Genomic DNA, 25384 nt, shown 5'->3' with positions numbered 1-25384 from the left:
GGTAAAGCTGAGGATATGATACTGAAGAACTAATGGAAATATTCTAAAGAACGTAAGATAAATTTAATATGCTCTCTGTCATACTCTCTTTCTCTGTAGGCTTGAGAATCCCTTTGACAGAAAAGTGCGTGTGTGTGTGTATGTGTGTGTGTGCATCAGAGTTCTTTTTTAATTCTAAACCTTATGGGAAGAAATAGAAGTAACTGAAGAGTACATAAACAATGAAATAAAACTGTGAAGTGTAGTTCATGCCCATGTAAAACATGTCACGTGGAAATTTTGATAGTTGATTATTTGAAAAAAGGAATTTGAAAAATTCAATCTAGTAATGAACACCCGATACTAGTAGCCAAATAATCATTGTTAATAATATTAACTGAAACTGTGTTCATTTTAAAACACATAGTACTTTCACAACGCCTTCAAAACTGAGAAAACTTTCCTCCTCTTGTTTTCATAATAAAGTTGGAAATGAACTTCATTTGGACTCTTGTCCCCCAAAACAATTCAACTTCCAAAAACTGCTGAGACATGGGTCTTTTCTCCCCCATCCCATTCTCACCCTCCCAGTTGTCTTTTATTCCAAAAGCATGATGACTGCTAATTATCTAGTTTATAAAAATTGTTTTCTCAAATGCTTTTACATAAAAAGGGCCTTCAAAACTCATTTCTCTTGAATTTTGCTTGTCTTAGTTTTGCTTGTCTTGATTTCTTCCAGTTCTATAAGGCTTCTTTAAGTCTGTAGCAGTCAATAGACTCCAAAATGAATTTTTTCTAACCCCATCATCTGTCTTACCACTTAATTCCAGGCACTTAGAAAACTCTTACTTTGATTGTAGCTGTTTTTCTTTTTCAGTCTGTTTCCCCCATTACCATGCCTTCCATTGATCCTATTTCATTCCCATCCTTTGTCTCTCATGGTCTAGTCTTCTATTTCTCCCTTTCTCTCTATCCCTTATTTGGGGGAAGAGGGGGGCTCTACATGACTGGGGTCCATTCTAAACATTTTTATCCATTTCTTTCACCGAGAGTTATCCTGTTGGAGAAGCTACAGTAACATTGTGTGGTGTAAACAAGAATTCATAAACAGTAAGAACAGTTTGTTGGTCTTTCTTGGATGAATGGGCTAATGATTCTTTTTAAAGCTGAATTAAATACTGCAATTGTTAATTAACTCTCTTGATAAGAAATAATTCAAAGTAAACATGACTAGGTAAAGCAGCAATACCCACTCCTGACAATACAATATTCATCTCAAAGTTTTTGACCTCATTGTCAAAAGCCTTATAAGAACCGAATTTATTAAAATTTCAATTCTTTTTCCTTTTTAGTAGTTTCCTCCTTCAGAAGGTAGAAACTACTGGTGACTAAAGTGACAAAATGCTAAGAAACTGAGAAAGTACTTTTTCATATCAAAGGATTCTAATAGAATAATTTCCTCTCAGTCTGTGACTCATATCAATACTGAGATCCTATAAAAATAAGACACGTGTTTCTTAGCCTAATTCTTTACTGTCAGCCTATGAAATAACAACATTGATACTGAAGGTGTTTTTAATTTTCTTCTGTAGTTCCAGTCTGGTTCCAAGGGAAGGAAAGGATATGTAAAGATATAACATCTAGAGATGGAAGGGAGGTACCTTAAAATAAAAACAGCCAGTATTCTTAAAGAATGTTTAAGCTTTCCCTCCTCCCTACCCTGTGAGCTCACTGAGGGAAGGGCCCACAATTTATCCATTTTGTTTTTGGCCTACCTGGCACCATGCCAACGACATTGTAGGTGTCCAGTAAATATTTATAAATATTTTTGAATGAATAAAAATGACTGTAAGCATTAGACATGCTAAATGGACACAATCCTAAGCAGATCAGATCTGTGGCTTATTTAAGTTATACTCCAAAGCATCAATTCATATTTTGTATACTATTGGTGTTCGAGTCCTCAGTGATTTAAAATTAATCGCCATAGACTAATTCATTCAATATTAATTTCCATCATTTCCTGATGTATGTGTTGAAAATCCTTTCTTTCCTTATTTTTCAGTGAGCTAAGGAAAATTAGGTAAGTATCATATCATATGAGGTGAATTTTGCAATCATAGAAACTTAAGAGACTTGTAATTAAGTGACAAGCCCTGTGGACTAACAAAGGTAAAATTAAGATGATACACAGGCCTTCTAAACCTAGAGCGGTTCTTTATGACCCAAATAAACCCTGGGTTAATGACAGAACCTGTGTTAGGGTGCTAAGATCTCAGCATAGCATTTACACATCCCAGGTTCATTTAAGCCCTTAATTGTTTTGCCAAGGGATTAATCTTTATTGAAGGCAAGAAAAAAGAAAGAAGGAAAAAGTAAAAAGAAAGAAAGAAATCTAGAAGTTCTAATATAATTCGAGTTACTGGAGTTATCAAGTTTAACTTAAAAAAATTTTTTTTAAATGTGTATTCATTTTTTGAGAGAGAGAGAGAGAGAGCGAGCATGAGGGGGGAGGGGAAGAGAGAGAGAGAGAGAGGCAGACACAGAATACAAAGCAGGCTCCAGGCTCTCAGCTGTCAGCACAGAGCCGGAGGCGAGGCTCCAACCCATGAACCTCCAGATGATGACCTAAGCCAAAGTCCCGCGCTTAACCGACTGAGCCAACCACACACCCCTCAAGCTTAATTTTTAAGAATATGGGATCTCTGAGAAGCCTTTGGAGCTGTATTTGCCAAGCAAACCAATTTAAATACTCAAAGCCTCATTTTTTTTCTGTCAAAACTATAGACTGCGTAAGGGTGGGACGACTTCTAAATTTGGCAAAGCTCCCTTTCCTGGTATTCTAGAAACAAGTATCAATCACCCGAAACAAGCAGATCGCACTAATCAGCAACCACATAATGAGTCCCACTGAAAAAACTTGAAGCTATTTCTTGTGTCAAGTTAGAAAAAGCTGGGGGAAAACATTCTTCTTTTGATTAAGCATCACAAAGGAGAATTACATTTAAGCAAGTGCTTTCTGTTAACTAATTTGGAGAACACACAGGAGACTAAAATTTTTACTGAGGATATGGGAAGAAACACGGAAAGAAACATGAATGTATTTATGGATGTGCCACTCTGGGATAAGTGAATATCTATCACAGCTAAAGATGACAGTTAATATTTACAAAAGGGATGTATATTTTTTAATCCAAACATCAATCCTCCAAGAGGAAAAGAAAAATACAAGTGTGATTTGACAGGCTCAAAAACACCATTTTGATGCATTAAAAGCCTTTAATCAAGAGAGGGGCTAAATCAGGCATTCTTACATAGGGAACAATCACCCTAAAGAGATCTATTAGAATTCAAGGGGGGTGGGAGGTGAAAATTTGGATGAAAAAAAATCCATTTTTATTTTTATTAATCTATAACTCAAGCTTCATCATTTCCTTCCAAATGAATGTAGGCAACCAACAACATTATTATTAGCAATATCTATGACTTTGTCGCCAACAGAAATCACAGATATTTTAATAATGTCATATGTATATGTATTGAAGATACCTAGAAATTTTCTTATCACTATTTTGAAATTATAGCAGTTTTAGACCAACTGCTAGATCTTGTTTGTTATTAACATTCAAAGAAATGTTATTTGTGTCACAAATATTTTCTTAATATTTTGACTGTTCTAATATAATTTGTTCCCTATTTCAATATTTGACTGTTTCAAAATAATTTGTTCCCCATATAATGCTATGCATTAAAAACATTATTGCAAGCTTTTATGCATTAAAAACATAATTGCAACACTTTACTAGTCTGCAAAAGGTAATCATTTCTAGGCTAAGCCACCAGTTAGAGTTTGGAAAAATCATCAATATACCTTGTACATGTTTGTGATGAACATTTACCTGGCAGAGAAACACTTTGGAGCATTCTCTACTACTTATATGTAATTATGTACTACAGTGTGAGTTTAATGGCTCACACACTGATAAATAATAGTTCCTTGTGAACTATTTACAAATGAACATTAGCTAGCTAAGTTGTTTAAACAATAAATGCACTGCACACTGGGGAAAAACAATACTCTAACAGATTTTTTTTTTACTAACTTTATACTAGGTACTCTACAAACCTGAAAAATGTTTGCATTTATATGACACAATTTACCAAGCTAAGTGTTCAAAACAAAAGACTTAGGGAGATGAGAGTAAAGAATTTGATTTTCTAGGTTAAGAATGGAGGTCTAATTATTCTATTTTTACATCCATTTTCTGCATTGTCAAACAGTGACTACACTTGAAATACTGACATTGATGTATTATAAATACCACACTCCTTTATTTATTCATCTATCCTGTCATTCTTTGAGCCCCACTGCATAGACAAAGTTGTTTTAAAATTTGGCTCTTTGCTCACTTTATTATTATTGTGAATTCCGTTTCTTGCTCCCTTTTCATTATGCAACAAATGATTCTAGTACTTTCAACACTAGATATTACTAAAAATATGCTTCTCCACTATAACTCTATGGAAGTTGTAGAAATAGGACAACAAGACATTTGGGGCTTGTTACACAGATTATTGTCAGTGATGGTGTTTGGGGCAAAACAACTAGAGAAATGAAGTTACCATGAACTCAGATGAGAAGACAGGTTTGGGGATTGGTGACTGGACACGACTGACACATTACGTTTGAGCTGCTGGTTACATACCCAAGTGGAGATGTCAAGTATTTGGCTGCATATATGAATTCAAATTTCAAGAAAGAAGGCTAATCTAGTGACATGAATTTGGGAGCCATTATGTAGATGGATCTGAATGAGATCGTCTGGGGAGTGGGCGTAAACATGAACAACCATAAACAAGAAGAGGCCCAAGGTAAGGACCCACAAAAAGACTGAGAAACAGCATCTGGAAAGACAGGAGGATGGCTTGGCAATGTTTCTTCCAGGTTCCTTTTCACTCCCTGGTTTGAAGGCATTATAAATGTGAGCAGTTATAGTTTAGTCCTAGAAAATGCTGTAAGGATGATGTTGCTTGGTTCAAATATGTTTAAAGATGCTGAGAAGTGTACCATATGCAGTCCATTGATATTTTTCTTTGGTTTGAATTAAGACTTGCCGGCTGCAGAAAACTAAAAATACATCATGCTGAAAAATGGACACCCTGAACACTTTGTGTGTGTGTTTTTCACAGTTTTCCATGACATTTTAACTAAGTGTGGAGGATATTGTTCTTCTTTTCCTTACACTTGGTATGGCTAATGCTGAATGTGTGGGGATTACAATCATACCATGTGACAGATTGCAGTGTCACACACACAAGATTCTGCCTCCACTGCAGGGATGAACAGAAGGAAGTCATGGCTGGGAGAGAGAAACTAGTTATTCAGCTGTAAATAGCATCATAAAGGGGTAATGATAATTAAGAAAGCTACCAGGCTAAAGTAATGCTTCCCTCAGGTTCTTCATTCTTCACTATTACCTGAAAGTATGTGTCAAAGTATATGTGTGTGTGTGTGTGTGTGTGTGTGTGTGTGTGTTTGCGTGTGTGTGTGTAGTTCAAGGTGTCTCCATCTTTATTAAAACAGATAGTTATATTTGCAAAAATACTCTACTTCTGTTATTCTGTGTTAAAATAGCACTCAACAAAGGCTAACTTTCAATTTAGGAAAAACTGACTTGCTTGGGAAATCAAGTAATGATACTTCTATGTAGAAAATACATATAAGGAAAACAATAGAGATCATACATTGCTTATATAAAAACTGTATTTAAATTTGGAAGCCAGATACGATTGATTAGGGAAGAAGTCCCAACGTCATTGTTTAAGGTGATACTTATCTAGGATGTGTCATTGTGTGAGGTCTGTCCTTCTTGTTCCTCTTGGGCACTGAGCTCCTTTCTCTGAGCACGTTTCTGGAGACAGATCAAGGAAGGCAAAGAAGACAAACATTACATGTCTTGGTTCTTCAGGTGCTATATAACGCTAACCTTAAGAATTTTTTTAAAAAGTGGTTTTGATCGAAGAGCTAAATTTTAACTAAAATAGACTTCTGATAGTTTATGAAGTTAATTTCTTCATGCTTTCTATGTCCCCCAATTTGGAATTAATATCTTAGAGACACAGCCAAGTAAGCAGATGACTTCACTCAGTTGTAGGGGGAAATGCCTCTCTCTGCTGCTGCTGCTTCTCTCTCTCTCTCTCTCTCTCTCTGTCACTTTGTTTGTTTATATGGCTGTTTCTGTCTCTGTCTCTGTTTTGTCTCTTTCCTTCACAATCTCGCCTCATCTTTCCCCTTTTGTAGTATAAGTTGTTAGAATTCACTGATTTTTTTCTAGATAATTTTTTTCAAATGTTTACTTTTTTGAGAGAGAGAGAGCAAGTAGGGGAGGGACAGAGAGAGGGCTAGAGAGAATCTCAAGTGGGCTTTGGACTGCCAGCACACAGCCCAATGTGGGGCTCGATGAGACACTTAACCGACTGAATCCCCCAGGTGCCCCATAATGTTTCAGATACTTTAAAGTTTTAATTCATTTCTGCATCAAACTTATTTCCAATCTCCTTTATTGCATTTTTTTCATCTCTGAATCATTCTATTTTTTTTCCTTAAAGTTTATCTATTTATTTATTTTGAGAGAAAGTAAGCAAGCTGGAGAGGGGTAGAGAGAGAGACAGAGTTAGAGAGAGTCTCCCAAGTAGGCTCTGTGCTATCAGTGCAGAGCCTGACTCAGGGTTCAAAGCCACCAACCATGAGATCATGACCTGAGCCAAAATCAAGAGTCTGACACTTAACTAACTGAGAGCCATCCAGGTGCCCCTAGGTAAAATTTTTGATAGAATTTTATTGTATAAAACAAATTATACTACTTGCTCCTGAGACCAGGTACAGATACATTTCTCAGGCCTCCTTTCATACTCAGTCAAGGGAAAAAATTTCATATCCTGACTGATATATTTTGTGCAGTAATCGTGTGTTCAAAGTAGTGTGCAAGGGGTGATGTTCGAATTCTAAAATTTAGGTATACTGATCTGTGAATTAAAAACTAGTCACTAGACTCTCTGAACCCATATTTTCAAAATTCACTTAAATGAGTTTGTGAAAAATAACACCTTTCATTTTATTCTTAGATATTGCTCTTAATAAATAAAATAATAAGAATAATTGAGCCCAACACCTATGGCATCTGTCCTTTTATGGAAATGCTCATCTTTATATATACTTTTCCAAGAAACAAAAATGAATTAACAGCAATTGATAGAAATTAGCAAGAACATCACATTGACCACATGGAATAAAACTTTCATTTCATTTCATTTCATTTCATTTCATTTCATTTCATTTCATTTTTTAAAGTATCCCTTTAATAGTCCCCTGGACTTCGTGATAAAATTAGGTCAATGAAAGTGATACAGTTTAATGATGTGGTCAAAAAGCCCCTGAGGAAATAAAACGTCAACAATAATTCAACTTGTGTTCAAAATTTATAGCCACCAATTTTGTGGCATTGAAGAAAATTCCGTTAAGCATTTAATACATCTCTTTTTCTCCCTGGAGGAAAACAAAGTATTTATCTCCCTTTACCATGATTAGAGAATTGTCACCTTTAAAAAAACAATGTCCTTTGTCCCCAAAGCAGAAACATAACAAGAAAATCACAAAGCATGTTCTTCTGAACTCGGGAATTGATTTGGTGATCCCACCTTTACTGAGGCATTTCCTATAGGTACACAGAGGTGTACTTCTATCGAATGCTACTAGATGCCAAAAACCGAACTGTGCACTTTCCTACTTAAACTTTTCCTTCAACAACTTCATAAGAATGTTTTTATTATTCTCATTTTCCAGATGAGAACACCATGTTTCAGAAAAGTTAAATGACTTGTTGATGGTTGCTATAGTTTGAAGTGTTAGAGCCAGGATCTGAACCTGGATCCAAAGGTGAAGAACTATACACCATGATGAATTAGCTCTTTGTAAAAATTACATATATTCATTTGTGTATGTGTGCATATGTGCATACATGCGTGTGTGTGTGTGTGTGCGTGTGTGTGTGTGTGTGTTGGGTGAGGGTGGACAACCTACACAAGCCAGCCAAAAGAGCAGATGAAGGTGTGCTTTGTCCTAGATTCAGAAAACAAGACATAAGTGAACAGAAGTGATGCTATGATCTTATGCTTGAATGCAGCTGTGCAGTTGGGTGATATTCTACTACACAGATCAGGGCAATTCCCTAGGGATAGGAGAGGAGCAAAATGGAAGGACCTCAGACCATGAAGACTTTAAGCCACCATCTGAGGCCTGGACTCCTATTCAAAATATTTCCGAAAGTGTCGTTTACTTTAGCCTAAAGCATACGTAACTAATATAGAACTGCACAGATTAAACATTCATTAACAGATTAAGCATTAATGATCTAAATTACAATCAAGAAATTAGGTAAATAACAAAACTTAAGAAAGTAGAAAAACAACAAAAGAGGAAATATTAATGTCATGGAAGATGAGCAAAAAGAATAGAGAAGAGCAATGAAATTAAAGCCCAGTTCTATAAAAGCACCATGAATATAGACAAAATTCTGCCAAAGTGGATCAGGGAAAAAAAAAGGGTGAGAGAAAGAGAGAAGCAATAGATAGACAGACAGGTGATAGGTACATAGTTAGACAGATATTGAAAAGACCATAAATATATGTAATATTGAGGATTTTAAAAACTTGTTCAAAATATCAGAACCTTTATAATAAATTTTAAAATAAAATGTTAATTTTCTAGAAAAAATACGTTAACAAAATGTATTCAATATAAACAAAAAATTTGAGTACACCTATATCAACTAAAGAGATATAATCATTATCAAAAAGTCTACATACAGAAAAAGCAACAGGTCCAGATTGTAGTATTCCACCACGTTTTCAAGAAATAGAAAACCCTTTTCTTATAAAACTGTCCCAGTGTTTACAAAAAATTAAAGTTCACCCACTAATTTTATGGAACTAGTATGTATTTGCTAATGATTCTGCAAATAAAGCCAGAAAAATGATTAGCAATTGTCATTTTTGAAATAGATGTAAAACTACTGTGTAAAATAGCAAACTGATTCACAATGTGTTGATCCTGAGAATATTTAGATGATTTAAATTTAGAAAATACATTAATATAATATGTCAACTTGACAATGTAAAGAAAAATTTATATAAATAAATGCAGCAGTCATTTAATAAAATTCAAAACAACTTATGAAAAAAAAGGAACAAAACAGTAATAGAAGGTCAATTTCTTATCCAATTGTTCATATCTGCCAAACAGCAAGCAAATTCAATGGCAGTGAAATGTTAGAACATTCCCTACTTTGGGGCTCCTGGCTGGCTCAGCCGGTTAAGTAGCCAACTCTTGATTTCGGCTCAGATCATGATCTCATGGTTCGAGACTTCGAGCCTGGCATCGGGCTTTGTGCTGATACCACAGGACCTGCTTGGGATTCTCTCTCCTCTCTCTGCCCTTTCCCTCCCTGCTCACACACACTCTCTCTCTCAAAATAAATAAACTCAAAAAATTATTTTAAAAAAGATCATTTCTTACTTTAGTTATTCCCCCACATATCTACCTCTAATCCAAGTTTAGGCTAATGAGATATAAATTAAAACTTTAGGAGGCAGCTTCCGAGAGCCCTTCCTTAACAGACATCTGGCCTGTGACTTACCACCTTTCTTTTTCTACTCTTCCCCCTTATTTCCACTGCTGATGTGGAGGCTGCTATGAACCAATGGTATCAGAGTGGAGAACTGGAAGGTCTGAGTTCTTAACAACATGTAGGACCATATCAGCCCCAAACTGCCAGTTTCCAGACTTCTTGAAATGTAAGAAATAAACTATTTTGTTTAAGCTGTTATTACCATGACTGCTTCCTCTCAACTCTATACTGGGAAGTACTGGCAAATTAATGAGAGAATAAAAAGAGATGAGATATAAATCATAAATTGACTCGAGGTGAGGAGAATTATATGATTATATACATAGAAAATCACAGAGATTTATACTGCAACATCAGTGAGTTTCAATTTCACAGCCATAATATTGTCAGAAATTAAAAGGTCTGATCACACCAAGTGTTGATAGAGTCATGGAAAAATACAAACCCTCATACATTGCTAGTGGGAGTATAAATATTTTAAAACTGTTTCAGCAAGTTTATAGTTAGAATTCTTTTGGCTTTAGGCAATAGAAATCTTATCTCAAATTGGCTTAATTAACGTGGACGTCTACTATCACCTGTGTACAGAGTTTAGCTGAAAACCAGGCTTATTATGATCAGAGGCTCAATGAGTCTTCAAGAAGTCAGTTCTTTCCAGTTCTGTTTCTGCCATTATTAACATACCAGCTTCTATCCCAGACTGGCCTCTCTCAGGGGCAAGAACACTGTAGTTCCTCCATGGATCTCATCCAGACACACAGTGTCTAGAAGAAAAGCAAGGACCCTATATTCCTGTGACTTCATTTTAGGATCAAGGAAACCATTTCCAAAATTTCATGTTTCTCTGCTCAATATTGGTCATGTGCCCATTCTCAAATCAATTATTGTCAAAGAGAATGGAATAACATAATCATTAGGCAAGGTTTTTCATACCAAAAGGACAAAGACTCAATATTCGGTAACAAGAAAATGGACAAAATTGTATGTTATATCATTACAACATCATACTACATAATAATATTAGTAAGAGTAATAGATAACATTTATTGAGCTGTTACCAAGTGCTAGGCACTCTCTTAAGTACTTGCTCAATATGTATTTGTTTTCCCACAGAGGGATGGACAAAATCCTTCAGGTGTTGGGCATTTAAATTGAGGCAGCAATTTCATCCTATTTCGTACCCATAATATTGATGAAAATTAAAAGTTCTGGTTAATAACAAGTACTGGCAAAGATATATGTTATGTGTGAATGTACATACATATATACATGTATATAAATATATATGGAACATAAACCTCAGAAACTAGTTATAAAAGTTTAATTTTTCATATAAAATTATAAAGCATTGGGGCGCCTGGGTGGCTCAGTTGGTTAAGCATCTGACTTTGGCTCAGATCATGATCTGAGTTCGAGCCCCACGTCGGGGTCTGTGCTGACAGTTCAGAGCCTGGGGCCTGCTTCGGATTCTGTGTCTCCCTCTCTCTCTGCCCCTCACTGCTCACACACTCTCTCTCTCTCTCACTCTCACTCTCTCTCAAAAAAATTAAACATTAAAAATTTAAAAATAAATAAATAAAATAATAAGGCATGAAGAAACTAAATACTTACCCAAGATCACAAAGCTATTAAGTGGCAGAGATAGGATTTGAGTCCAGAGAGTCTTTAAATAGCAGTTAAAATAAATAAATTAGATCTATACACATGTATCAATGTGGACAATTTTAAAGGCATAATGTTGAGTAGATGGAAGCCTTTCAACATAAAATGAAATATAAGAACAGTCCATGCTTGCTAAGGGAGAGGTAGATATTATGAGTTCATTAGGGAATAGGCTGTATTGAAGGTAAGGAACAAGGATGATGCCCCATAGTCATGTATACTACCATCCAAGAGGCAATCAGATACAAAGATTTCAAACGAGGTGTTTGGATCTGGAGAGGTGACAGTTATCAGGTAGTAGTGGAAACTGCAAGTGGATTTAAAAAGTGCAAAGAGGGAAGTAGGAAAGAAAGAGTCCGAAGTATGGGGAGAAAGGAACCAGGAAAAGAGTCTGATAAAGACACCAGAGTAGATGTAGATGACACAGTCAGGTCTCAAATATGAATAAGGGCTGAGCTTCAAGAGCATTATGGACAATATTGTCAAATGCTGCAGAGTGGTGAAAATACTTGGCACATCATTAAAGATATGGGAGAAACCAGTTTCCAAGGTAGTTATAGTTACAAACCTGTATCCATGCTTTGAAAAGTCAATAGGCGATAAGAAGGTTATGTAAAATGCAGCCTCTTTTTTTTCAGAGTAGCTTGGTTAGTGAAGGGAAAGTGAATATTAGAGCATTAGCCAGAGGGAATGAAGGATTTTTTCAGTGGAGAAGACATGGTAGTATTTTTAGCTTGTGTGAAAAGAGTCAGCAGAGGGAGACATCTAAAATACTGGAAAGATAGGGAAGGGTAGGACTTACTGTAGGAACAACATCTGGAAGAAGATGGGAAGCAGTGGATCAAAAACACAGGTGGAGAATTTAGCCTTGAATGTGAGAAATAATGAGGAAGTGAACAAGAGATCTCCCAGATGAGAAGAGAGACAGATGGAACAAAGAAAGGAGAGAAATGAGTTTTGTCCTGCTGTGTTTCCAGTCAGCTTTTCCCAGAAGAGATACTTGGCAAGGAAAACAGGAAACAGACAGGTGGTCCAAGGTCTTTTGGGTAAAGTTAATATATAGTTGCCTGATTATTCAGGTCTGAGTTTTAGGACAAAAAAAAAGTAGATTAAAAGCAATTACTGCAAATTTATGAATCACATCCAGTTGCCCAGACACCAGTCTCCTGACCTGAATTTCTCCTTCCCTTAGTGAGTGAAGCTGGAATATTGCCTATATGGAAGCCATTCTGAATTTACACCAAAAAACAAACTGAAACCAGAAAAGAGTTAAAGAAAAGTCTCACCAGATGTCAACACCAAAAGCCACCTAGTGATCATCCACACAAATCCACTCTCACTGAGGAAAAAAACAAGTCTCAAAAGGGTACATGATAGCTCCAAGGTCATCAAGTTATTGATGGGTGGAGATCTCATACTTTATTTTCATCAAATACATGATATATTTTATTTTTTTTAATTTATTTATCATTTGCCTCCTCCCATGAGAATATGGTCTCCTGGAGAGCAGGGATTTTTGTCCCCATTGCTCACTGCTGTTGCCTCAACCCTCAAAGTGTACCTGGTGTTTAGAAGACATTTGATCATTATTTCTTAGTGAATGGATTCCATCTAACCCAGTGCACTTTCCACTCACCCATAACAATTTCAAAATGAGCACTTCAAAGTGAAACTGACCCTTGTTAACAATCACCTCCACGCAAATAATTTTTATTAATTGCTTCTTCATTGGGTGGAGAAGGCTCCAGGGTACAGCAGAATTCAAATCCAAGACTGCCTGGTCTCATAGCTAAATGTTGGATGAATTTGACCCATTCAGTTAGTTCTCCCTGACAAAAACCGAAGGGGTTTTTGTGGCAATAAACAAAACAACAATAGCAAAATAAATGAAAGCCAAATCAATGTTATGTGACAAACTATACAGAATTCACACAGCAGTGACCTTCACGGTGTATTCCACATTCAAATCTTCACCCATATTTTTATGTCTATGCCCAGGTTTATGCCACCCAAGATAAATATGGTAGGAAAAACTCCCTGGGTCTGTTGCTAGGGGAGTGTTACGAAAATTGTAACTTCATATCACCCTTCCTCTGCTGAAGAAAATTCCCTATTTTGGGGGTTTTGTGTGAAAAAAAGGAGAAAGAAACACTGTAAAGTAGGCAGCTACAAAGAAGAATGTTGTTAGATGCTGGGTGATTCTGAGAGAGGTTTTCCTACTCTCTCTGAAGTGTAATTTTTTTTTTCCTTCAGGAGTCATCTCCAGGGACAGGAAGGAGAAACACTCTGAATGAGGATGTGTCCATCTCAGGGGAAGCATATGAAACCTTAGAAGAACAGCTCACACAACAAAGCATTTATTTGTGAAATTAGGTAAGAGAATCTAATTTTATAGCTGTGAGAGATGCAACTGAGTATTTAAAGATTCACATTCCTCAATGTTTTCTAGTATCTTTGGGTAACCCAAATTCTTACCAGAAAATGTACAGATTAGTATAATCAGTACATTAAACTTTATAATACATAAAATAGGATGGCAAATAGGATACTTAGTTTCTAGAATTTTTGCAAAGATCCAAAGCCAAGAATAAATATACCTCATGTTCTATGTTCAGAAAGCCCACCACCTTCCTACCAGGAATTAGTGACAAGAGCCAGTTTAGAAAATGCCTAGTCACCAACTCTCCCCATCCCCCCAGCATTATCCCAGTCAAAGAGGGGGGTTGGGTAGGGAGAGAGGTGCTAAGTCTTATGGAGAGAGCAGAGCTTGGGTAGGAATGAAAGTACTACTCTTCCCTTTCTAATGCTCAGTGGGAGAACTGCAGGAGGATCACAGAAAGATTGACAGTTCCTGCCAGGGGAGCCTGGCAACCCGAATCTAGCAGGATGTGTGCGGGGCTGCAGAACACAAACATCCCCGTCTGTGCCATCGTTAATGCTGAACATAGTCAGAGAGACTGGATTTGGGAAGAGCATCTGGGAGTCTGAAGCATAGAGCCTTATTCTTTTCAGCCCTCTTCATCCAATATGAGGAAGAACAAACGTGTCCCTGAAGTTGGGAAGTATACACAGACAGTGTGGTCTTGAACTTTCTGTAACAGAAACACCTGTATTAGCAACACTTGAAGAAACTGTGGCACAGTGTACCTGGGAGGAAAATGGTGGTAAGCTTCCTCCATCCCAATTTCCCATAATCCTCCGAAGTGTGAAGCAGACTCCAATAGTTTCCAGAGCTGCATGGAAAGGCACATGAAGGACAAAAGATGAGGGTGGACCTCGGGGCTGGTAAATAGCTGCTGGGCCAATTTCATAAGGCTCAATTTAGAGAAGCTGTGATACCCAATCTGCTGTAAAAGGAAAACTGCCCTAGGGGATGGGGTGTAACTATTTGAGTAACAGCAAGTTAACAGAGTTTCAGGGACATTGTCATGTCACCAACATTTCTGCCCAATTAAGGAAAACATTCATTTTCTTCTCAAGCCCTAATCAGCAAATAACCTGGTATCTTTGCTTTATTTTTCCATTAAAGTAGGAAAAGAAAAGACTCTCTTTATTGCTATAATAGGTAAGATAGTACAGGACCCAGAAGCAGATAGACAAAGAACACAAAAGGCCTAAAGAAGGGAAAGGTCAAGTAGAACTTTAGGATCACTGAAAAGAAATAAGCAATTCTCAGAGTGCTGAGTAATTTATGGGAAAAATCTTGCCATTAATTTCGGAGAAAACAAACCTCCTTGAGGAGCACTGTTGATAAAGTCTTGGTACACAAGCAGAAAAGAAGGGTTGTCTATAACTAATAATAAGGGCTGAAATACAAATAAACAACAACCCAGAGTAGATAGGTATGGGAAAAGAATAGTGCAGGAAACACCAACAAGATTTGGATAGTATATGAAGAAAAAATCAGGATGGGTCCATGGCAGATTGTATTTTCCAAAGAGGAACACCACCACAGAGTCCATCCCCCATTCTCCATTTAGAATGACATTGACAATCCTTCCATCAAGCAATAGAATCTCTGTCCCCAACCCTTGGACCCAGGTAGACCTTTGTGACTGATTTGTTCAACGGAACACAACAGAAGTAAGGCTGTATGACTTCTAAGTCTAGATTATAAAAATTCTCTATTCTTTTACCTTCTTGGACACTTGCTCTGTACATCCAGACACCTTGATATGAGGAGGCCAAAAGGAAGCCTCTGGAAAGGCCCATAAGAGGGGACCCATGAAGAGAGGAACTGAATCCCCAGGCATTCATCCTTCACCAACCTCCAGCTGATAGCCAACATCCAATTGCCAGCCATATGAGTGAGCCATTCGTGGAGTGAATCACCCAATGTCCAATTGAGCTGATGCTACATGAAATGGAGATAAACCTTTCCCACTATACACTGCCCAGACTGCAGATTCTGTGCAAATAAGTGGTGGTTGTTTTAAGCCACTAAGTTTGCCAGGGAGGAATGGGCAACAAATAACCAAAGCAAGACCAGGAAGGGAGGGGACTATTTACCTAGCCAAAGCTGAGTTTCCACAGGTCCTTTGGAAGGAAGAATTGAAAGTTTCTATCAGTACTGCATTTTGTATAAGAATACAAATATGACAAATATGTGATTTCTATAATTTATTGTCTCCTTAACGGTGTATGTGTAGAGAATTCTCACTTCGTTATATAGGTTTAGGTGTTATTAACAATTCTCTTGGCAGTTTTTATTAACTTTCGAATTAAACTTTAAGTATTGTTTTAGTTCACTATACAGAATGTTCAGCTTCAAATACTAGTAGTGGTTATAAGCTGTTGCCCGAAAAGGGGTACGGCACATAAACAATACTCTACAAAATGTGATTTACTCAGGCTGCTTTTTAATTAGGTGAATAACATGCTGTAGTTATAAAGATCGTCATGTGGGAAAAAGAACGCTTCCTGAAATATTTTCCCCAAATCTGAGTGGTAAATTTATAAAAAGTATAATCCAGACTCTCTGTGTAACAATAGAAAACATAAGGATCCATTAAGTGTGTGTTTGTAAAATATACATAGCACATAATTTTTTCATTTAACAGTACTCCAGCAAAGATTTTAGAGAAGCTGCCTGCCAACATAAGACTAGACATAGAAGATACAGAGGTGAACAAAACACATTGGTCCCTGTTGAGATACTAAGATGGTAAGTATATATATGTGTGATATACTTATATAAGTATACACACACATATGTGTATATGTGCGTGTGTGTGTGTGTATCAGAATGTTGAGAGGTATAGAAAATAAATTGAAGTAGGTAAAAGAGATAGCATGCCAAGGTGGGATGGGGGTGGGTAAGCATGATTGCTATTTTATATCGGATGCTCAGGAAACCCCTCCTGATGCACTAGCATTTAAGCAAAGAGTAAATCAGATAGCTACCTGGAAGAAGCACATTTCATGTTAAGTGAACAGCGAATGGAAACCCCATGAGATGAGAACAATCTTAGTGCACTCAGAGGACTTGAAGACACCATCAGGCTGCAACAGAGCAAGCAAAGTGCTAGTGGAATGATAAGCAGTACTGGGAATAGGAAACAGGTTGTGGAGGGACATGGAATATTAGAGAGACACTGGAAAGGTTTTAGCTTTTATTGAGTGATTATAATTAGATATAGATATAGATATAGATATAGATATAGATATAGATACAGATTTAGATATAGATATAGATATAGATATAGATATAGATATAGATATAGATCATGAACTGAATGCTTGGGTCTCCCCGAAAATTAATACATTGAAGCCCTAATTTGGAGATGGAGCTTTGAGGAAGTAGTTAGCGTTAGATAAGGTTAGGAGGGCAGAGCTCTTATAAGAAAAGCAAGAGATAAATTTCTCTTTCTCTGAACTCATGTACCAAGAAAAGGCCATGTGAGGACTCAGCAAGAAGGCAGCTGTCTACAAGCCAGGAAGAGAACCCTCACCAAAACTCAACCCTCCTGGCACTCTGCTCATGAACTTCTGGACTCCAAAACTGTGAAAATAGATCTCTGTTGTTTAGCCACCAAATCTGTGCTATTTAGTGATGGCAGCTTGGACTAAGACAATATGGCTATTGCCACAGTGACATATAGGACAACTACAATGTCAATCGGCTTAAAAAAAATTAACATTTATTTACCTTTGAGACACAGAGAGAGAGAGAGAGAGACAGAGCGTGAGCAGAGGAGGGGTAGAGAGAGAAGGAGACACAGGGTCTGAAACAGGCTACAGGCAGTGAGCTGTCAGCACAGAGCCCAGCACAGGGCTTGAACCCATCAACTGTGAGATCACGACCTGAGCCGAAGTCAGGTGCTTAACCGATTGTGCAACCCAGGTGCCCTCAATGTCAACCGGTTTTAAGTCAAGACTGAAATCCAATTTTCTTGCAAAATATCCTCCTCTTCATTCTTCTCTCAATTCCCCTGTCCACTTCTACTAGCTTTTGGGTAACAACGGTGCTAATTGCATAGTTCTCTGTGTGAGATCACCTAGTGATTGGTTTCAATCACAACTTTTCCAGTTGTATTTCTAAAATGCAATTTTTCTGAAATATGAGCAAAGACATGAACTTTGGGAAGTATGCCTCTCTGCCGACTGGAATGTCTTTTGTTAAAGTCTTTTGCAAACTGTGTCACAAAAATTAAAATAAAAAGTCTTCTCTAATATGCATATTACAGTTATATTGGCACGGTTTTATAGATGCTCTGGCTCTAAGAGGAAAACAATATTCTTTTTAATTTTTTAAAATGTTTTATTTATTTTTTAGAGAGAGAGAGAGAGAGAGAGAAAGAGACAGAGAGAGAGAAAGAGAGAATGAGCTGGGCAGAGGCAGAGAGAGGGAGACAGAATCCACAAAGCAGACTTCAGGCTCTGAGCTGTCAGCACATAGGCTTGAACCCGTGAATCATGAGATCATGACCTGAGCCGAAGTACGATGCCCAACAGACTGAGCCACCCAGGTGCCCCAAAACAGTATTCTTCTATTCGAATGAGAGATTCTTGTCCATTATATGGAAATCCTTCTGCCTATAGTTATTTATTTGTTTGTTTGCTTACTAATTAATTAATTATCCTTTGGTTAAAATAGATGGGGTTTCTGACTCTTCTTTTCAGGCTTTAGCTATCTGATTTCATATAGAATAGATTATTAGGCAGAGTTGAATTTAGCCTGCCAGCACAGGCTCTTATGAGTAGATGACTGTTTTTAGCTTCTCCTGGCCACATTTCATGTTCAGGTAGTTTCTTCTGAGCTCTTTAGAAGTCCCAGACCATCTTTGTGGTTATTGCTATGCTGGTTTTCTCCACATTTCTGTTTTTGTGTTTTGCAGGAGTGCTCAGACACCACATAATGGCAAATCTTTTAAGAGACTGAGACTCCTTTCCTTTCCTGGAGCACCTCTATTTCTCATTTCCTTCATCTTTGTCCCTGTCCCTTGTGCCACTTATCTTAGCACTTCCTCTTCCCCCTCCTCCCCCTCATCCTCCTCCTCCTCCTCTTTCCCCTCCCTCTGTCACACCACCCTTCCTCCTCCTCTTCAGTCCTGTCCAGCATTTGTATTCAGGCTCCCTGGCTCACGTTTTTTCTAGATCTCTAAGGGATTCTCACCAAGTTTCTGCACAATGGGTGGGACTGTTTATCATTTCTCAGTCAAGACTCTTTCTAGGAGAAGAAATAATTACCTTCTTGGCATTTATCTCCAATAAACAAACACACAAGAAGCAAGCAAACCAACAAGCTCTAGCACTGGGGGGCTTTCTGCTCCCTGTCTTTAATACTTATCTAGTGGCAATGGACCAGACATCACAATGGGCAGAAATGGTGCTTTGGACCCCTGCGCTTTTTTTTAATGTTTATTTATTTGTTTATTTTGAGAGAGAGTGCTTATGTGTGAGTGGGGGAGGGGCAGAGAGAGAGAGAGAGAGAGAGAGAGAGAGAGAGAGAATACCAAGCAGGCTACTTTCTGTCAGTGCAGAGTCCAACACAGGGCTTGAACTCACAAACCACGAGATCACGCCTGAGCCAAAATCAAGAGTCGGTTGCTTAACAGGCTGAGCCTCCCAGGTGCCCCTTGGATCTCTGCTCTTTCACTCTTAACTATGAGGATAGGTTCTGTAAGAAATCTGCAGTGTCTTCAAACTCAAAGGGCAGGGAGATTATGAGTTATCATCTGGGCTCACAATAGAATTCTAAGAATGACATAACATATCATTTGGGGGAAAAATGAACTTCTCTTATAAGGAACGTGGCTCACCTTATGCAGCACTTCCTCCACAGATAGAAATGTGGTATTTATGTCCTAGGAAAAACAAGGCCACAAAAATAAAGTGAATTGACAATATTGTAGGGATTCAAAAAATACATTTTTTCCAACTTTGTTTAGATTCTCCATCTTTCACGGCAGCTTTGGTTTTTATGCTTATGAGTCATAGTAAGAAAATTTCAAAACAAAGCTGACAAGATTTATGGAAATTTCATTCCATTATTTTTAAAGGAAACACTTTCATTGGAGGAAGGTAGGCATTCATCCCTCTCATATGTCACTACCTCGATTGCATTGGGCACCATAGGAAAAATGTTCATCTGGTTGTTTACAGAGAAGCAAGTAATCCTGTTAAGTTTAGACTAGAAAATTTTAAAGAGTCATATCATTCTGAACTTTAGAGTCAAAGATCTGGCTTTATATCGTGTTCCCTGTGTAGCCACAGACAGCTTACTTAAGCTCGTTTACCTGAGCTTTCCTATCTAGAAAAACCAAAATATCTGTGCCTACCTCTTAGGGTTATTGTAAGAATTAAAGGAGGCAATGACACATAAAGCACATTTAGCAGCACATCTGGCACACAGTAAATGCTCAGTAAATACTAGATAATATTATTAGAATTGTAACTGTTATGGTCATTTTGCAGTTCCATTTTCTGTGACTCATTCAGAGTATACTAGTGTACTTTGCTCTATTACTAACTGGAAACCTCAGTCAATTCACTTGTTTTCCTCATCCTTCATTCATAGCCTTCTAAATGAGATTTCCTTTACATATAGTGGGCTATAATAGCTACTTAACCCTCAATAAGTTATTTTTAGATCAGCATTTTGTTGTCCAAATGATAACATTTAACAATAGAGGTTCTGTGACATGCTAGTTCTACGGTCTAATTGAGCAAAGAAACTCCAGGGTGCCATGGTTCTGCTCCTTTTCCATCGCCACACAAACATATTCTCTGTGATTACTGTTGATGATATCCAGAATCTGTATTCAATGAATACACAATGACAGTAACTCATAGTATACAACCTCTTGTAACTCATAGTTTTGACCTTAGTAATTTCCAAATAAAAATAATTGTCTAGTTTTTGGGGAAGAGAGAGAGAGAAAGAGAGAGAGCTTGAGCGGGGGAGAGGCAGACAGACAGGGAGAGAGGGAATCTTAACCAGACCCCACGCCCATTGCAGAGCCCCACGTGGGCTCGATCTCACAACCCTGAGATCATGACCTGAGCCTAAATCAGGAGTCAGACACTTAAGTGACTGAGCTACCCAGGCACCCCCCAAAACTGTCTTTCTATCTCTGTCCCTTCTAATAATTAAGACCTTCATGTATGTAAGTTTTTAATGAAATCCAGTTGTTAGTGTTCTGCTAACTAGAAATTAATTATGAACATATTTTTTCCTTATTCTTAAGATAATGAAACTGAGACTGAATTTGACTGAGTTTAAAAGTGTCTTGGAAAAAAAAAGTATCTTGACCAAACAAAAATCAGAAAGTAGTAACAGGAGAAACCAGGATTCAACATTGGTCTGTCAAATACAAAGGAACTGGCTTTAACCATCACACATGACTATACAGTATATGGATCACTGCGAAGGAAGATTTTTTAGGCAGCCATTATAGGCAAAGTTATTCCCCAGAATGAACAATACCAAACTGTGGTGTATGTGGTATTGCTTTCCTTTTCCCATGCATTATTCAGGTGGTTGTTGACCCATAGGGGCTACACCTGTTACTCTACAGACAGCTTACAAATCTTACAGTATAAATAATAGAAGAGCTTGATGGATTCTTGTGAATTTACACACCATGCCAAGTTTCCAGCAACCTCACTCTACCAGTTTCTGTGTTAGTTGACACAGGGTGGGATATTTACACTGCTGATTTCTTGGAGAGGTAATAAGAGCTGTGTGGCAATAAAGGATCATTTAGCTCATCTATTGGCTGGAACTTATATTCTAAAAATGTAAGCTAGATGCATTCTTAAAAAATAATCTTCAAATCATCCCAGCTGCGTCTGATATACAGAGAAACCACAGGAGGTTGTATGTGTTCGAGTGGCTGCAGATATTTGCTGGGGGTGTTTTTATGCATGCGTGTGCAAGGCTCCAGAGCAAATGCAGTTTGTCTTCCAAAAAATGGCATTTTACAGCTTTACATGAACTTGGTGTGCATTAAGGCATCTTTTGTGCTTCATGTTTAGTATTTAGATACAGAAATACTGAAAGATGTGATGCAGTTATTTATAAATGACTGATTTGCTAAAATAATTTTGGATGCACACAAGAAATACTGCCTTCTCTAAATTGTGTCAGATTTTCACTATCTTCAGATTACACTTGCAGAGCACAGTCTCAATAGCTTCTCCACACACACACACACACACACACACACACACGGGTACACATAAATACACGTATAACTCTTGGGATCCTTGGTTAAGCAGTAGAGAGTAGTGATTTGGCTCTCCTGCAGTAGAGCTTCTCTGCTGAACATCTCAGATCCTAGCCCTTGGGTGTCCCATTCTTGGAATTCCTTCCCAGAGCAGTTCAAACTTCTTGATGTGGTGCTAGTTGGGAACATGCCAGACTTAGTGCATGATTAAAATGAGATGGTCCAAGTCTGTTATTGTCAATTACTGATAATATCATCAAGACAAGTCTTTGTTTAGAACTTTGGAACTTTTATCTGATGCATCAAGATGAATTGATAGAATTGTGATAAATTTATCTCTACTAATTCATTAAATAATACTCATGTGCTATATTCATATTTTGATGATTTCTTACTGAAGTTTAAATGAATGTATTTATTTACATCAGAAAAAAATGTATCACATGGTCTTCCCCACTTGGATTTGCCAATGAAAATGCCCCATCCAAAATCATTCCTTTCTGTAATTTTCTATCTCAGCTCCATTTTTATTTACTTTATAACATTCATTCATTACACTTTGTAATTATTTATCTGTTTTATATCAGCTTCATAGAGCACAGATCTTGGCTATGTTTTTTTTTTTTACCAACAGATCAAGCACTCTGAGTGGCAAATGAAGTCCTTCTTTAAATATTTATTGAATGAATGGGGCCCCTGGGTGGCTCAGTCGGTTAAGCATCTGACTTTCAGCTCAGGTCATGATCCTACTGTTCGTGGGTTTGGGCACCGTGTTGGGCTCTGTGCTGACAGCTTGGAGCCTGGAGCCTGCTTCAGATTCTGTGTCTGCCTCTCTCTCTGTCCCTCCCCCGCTCACACTGTCTTCTCTCTCAAAAATGAATAAACATTAAAACAATTTTTTAAAATATTTATTGAATGAGTGAGTGAAGTAATTAAATAAAAGACAGGTATTAATAACTTAAGTAGTCATCTTTTTAGCTTTATAAAATACTTTTTGAGAGGGCAAAAAGGAGGCTGACTCTAGAATATTTAAAACTACTTTTCCACAGACAACCAAGCTGAGAATGGTAGACTTTGGGTGGAAATATTAAGAAAAAGGAGGAAGGGAGTCTGAGTAAGTACAGGAATTACATTTGCTTTAATCTAGCCTTAGTATATTAAGTTAAAATTCCATGGTGAGTTGGGGACAGGATAATCTTAATGTTAAAAAAAAAGGCAGTTTTGCCAAATTTAGGCCAGACTCTAGAACAACTATGAACAATAGCAAAGCCCTTGATCCGATATTGGCCTTGAGTTATTTTCTCCTCTGTGAATCTTGTCCTCTCATAGCATCTTGAGATTCTAAGCAGGTCTCAGTCACCTAGGTAAGTACTAATGAAAGAATCAAAGTGGTGCCTTTTGATTGTCACATCTAGGCTATTGACTTCAGAGTCAATACTAATGAAAAACAGGTGGAAAGAAAGCTACTGGGCAAAGTGAACTATACTAATCTTACTCAGGACAAATGTGAGCCTGCTCATCATGCAAGTAAATGGCCATCTTACATGTATTTATGTAAAAGGATATTTAAGGTTCTTTGTGTGTGTGTGTGTGTGTGTGTGTGTGTGTATTTTTGCAAACAATGTAGATAGATGGACAGACTGACAGAAACAGGTATCAAATACTTTAAATTTACCAATATATCACAGTATTATTTATGCTAAACAATTAGGCACAAAGTGATTTTTCAAGAATCTGAAAATGACTCAGTGACTTATGACACACCGTCATGATAGAATATTTTTATAGAAGGATCTCATTTCCCTCAATCCTCATGCTCCCACACTCACTTCAGAGATGACGTTCCATCATTTCCACCCTTTGGTGTATAAGAGACCTCTGCCCCACCTCTCCATGTGTTATTATTCAAGGTTGAAACAGTTGCTAAACTTACTGGTAAATGGCTGATCTTCATCAGTTCACATTTTCACTAGTGTGGAATTACTTTACCTCACAAGTGGGGACACAGACTTTTAGGCTTTTATTTCATTCTTTACCTTTTCCTTGGGCTGTCCTCCTTGGGATCTGAAAGGAAGTTAGTGGGATCCTTACTATTTTTCCATGTGAAAGCATAGGATCCAGGTCCTGCATTTCAGAATATATGTCTTAAAATCTTAAAGGACAGTGCTTTCTTTAGCAGCACACACCCGAAAATTGGAACAATACAGAGATTAGCATGGCCCCTGCATAAGGATGACATGCAAAGTCGTGAAGTGTTCCATGTTTGGGGGTGAACTAGATAAAGATTAAGAATATACTTGGGGCACCTGGGTGGCGCAGTCGGTTAAGCGTCCGACTTCAGCCAGGTCACGATCTCGCGGTCAGTGAGTTCGAGCCCCGCGTCGGGCTCTGGGCTGACGGCTCGGAGCCTGGAGCCTGTTTCCGATTCTGCGTCTCCCTCTCTCTCTGCCCCTCCCCCGTTCATGCTCTGTCTCTCTGTCCCAAAAAAAAAAATAAATAAAAAACGTTGAAAAAAAAAATTAAAAAAAAAAAGAATATACTTATCATGATGAGCACTGGGTCATGCATAAAACGTTGAGTCATACTGTACACCTGAAACTAATACGACACTGTATGTTAATTATACTTTAATCTAATTTTATTTTTTCTACATTTTTTAATGTTTATTTATTATTGACAGATAGAGATAGACAGAACGTGAGTGGGGGAAGGACAGAGAGAGAGGGAGACACAGAATCTGAAGCAGGCTCCAGGCTCTGAGCTGTCAGCACAGAGCCTGATGCGGGGCTCGAACTCACGAGATATGAGATCATGACCTGAGCCGAAGCCGGATGCTTAACTTACTGGGCCACCCAGGCACCCCAACTTTAATTTTAAAAATCTGATAGAACAAATTCTCCCTGTTAATTTCTTCATTTTTAAGGTTGTAGTTATTTGTGGACTTCTATTTTTCAAACAACTTTTTAAGTAACTTTATTGTGTTCCTCAAATATCTAAGTGGATCTTAATTGGTTTGTACAATAAATTTATAGAAAAATAGACATAGTATTGTCATCTGTATAACATCAAGAACTTTTATCCACAACCATGGGATGTTTCTCTATTTGTCTTTTATTAGAGTATTAAGTTTTCCCAAGGAGAGTATGAGGTAATTATAGTAAATAGGAAGATTTAGTATGGCTTGTTTGTTAGGATTCTTGGGGCATCTTTGTCTTCAGAGATAAGGATGCTCCTTTTCTCTGGCATAGGAAGGGCACCTCTTACCTGAGAATTTTATGATCTGTTTCAATAGAGAAAGATTGGGGGGAAGATCAGAGTGACCTTTCTGCTTCTGCCATTTTCTCAAACTCCTTCAGCTTAAAATATTCAATATGCCAAAGTGCCATA

At 37.5% G+C, this 25384-nt stretch overlaps 1 protein-coding gene and 1 non-coding gene across 3 annotated transcripts in view; one reads left to right on the top strand and one right to left on the bottom strand.

Annotated features, from left to right (window-relative positions):
* Positions 1-5746: 5746 nt before the first annotated feature.
* Positions 5747-25384, bottom strand: part of IQCM (IQ motif containing M) — a 662550-nt gene continuing 642912 nt past the window's right edge. The window contains exons 16-18 of one of the 2 annotated variants that reach the window (XR_006201682.1): positions 24034-24061; positions 19589-19633; positions 5747-5891 (exon numbers count right to left, since the gene is read on the bottom strand). The gene's annotated coding sequence lies outside the window, so the exon portion shown is untranslated. The remainder of the gene's footprint in view (positions 5892-19588; positions 19634-24033; positions 24062-25384) is intronic. The other variant, XR_006201681.1, reaches the window with a different exon arrangement.
* On the top strand, positions 24161-24264 carry LOC122218770. The gene has a single exon (XR_006202101.1). It is a non-coding gene; the product is annotated as a U6 spliceosomal RNA (small nuclear RNA).

This window comes from Panthera leo, chromosome B1 (genome assembly GCF_018350215.1).
Source record: "Panthera leo isolate Ple1 chromosome B1, P.leo_Ple1_pat1.1, whole genome shotgun sequence".
Taxonomy (NCBI): domain Eukaryota; kingdom Metazoa; phylum Chordata; class Mammalia; order Carnivora; family Felidae; genus Panthera; species Panthera leo.
Note: the sequence above shows the minus strand (reverse complement) of the source record. Positions and strands in the feature narration are given on the sequence as shown.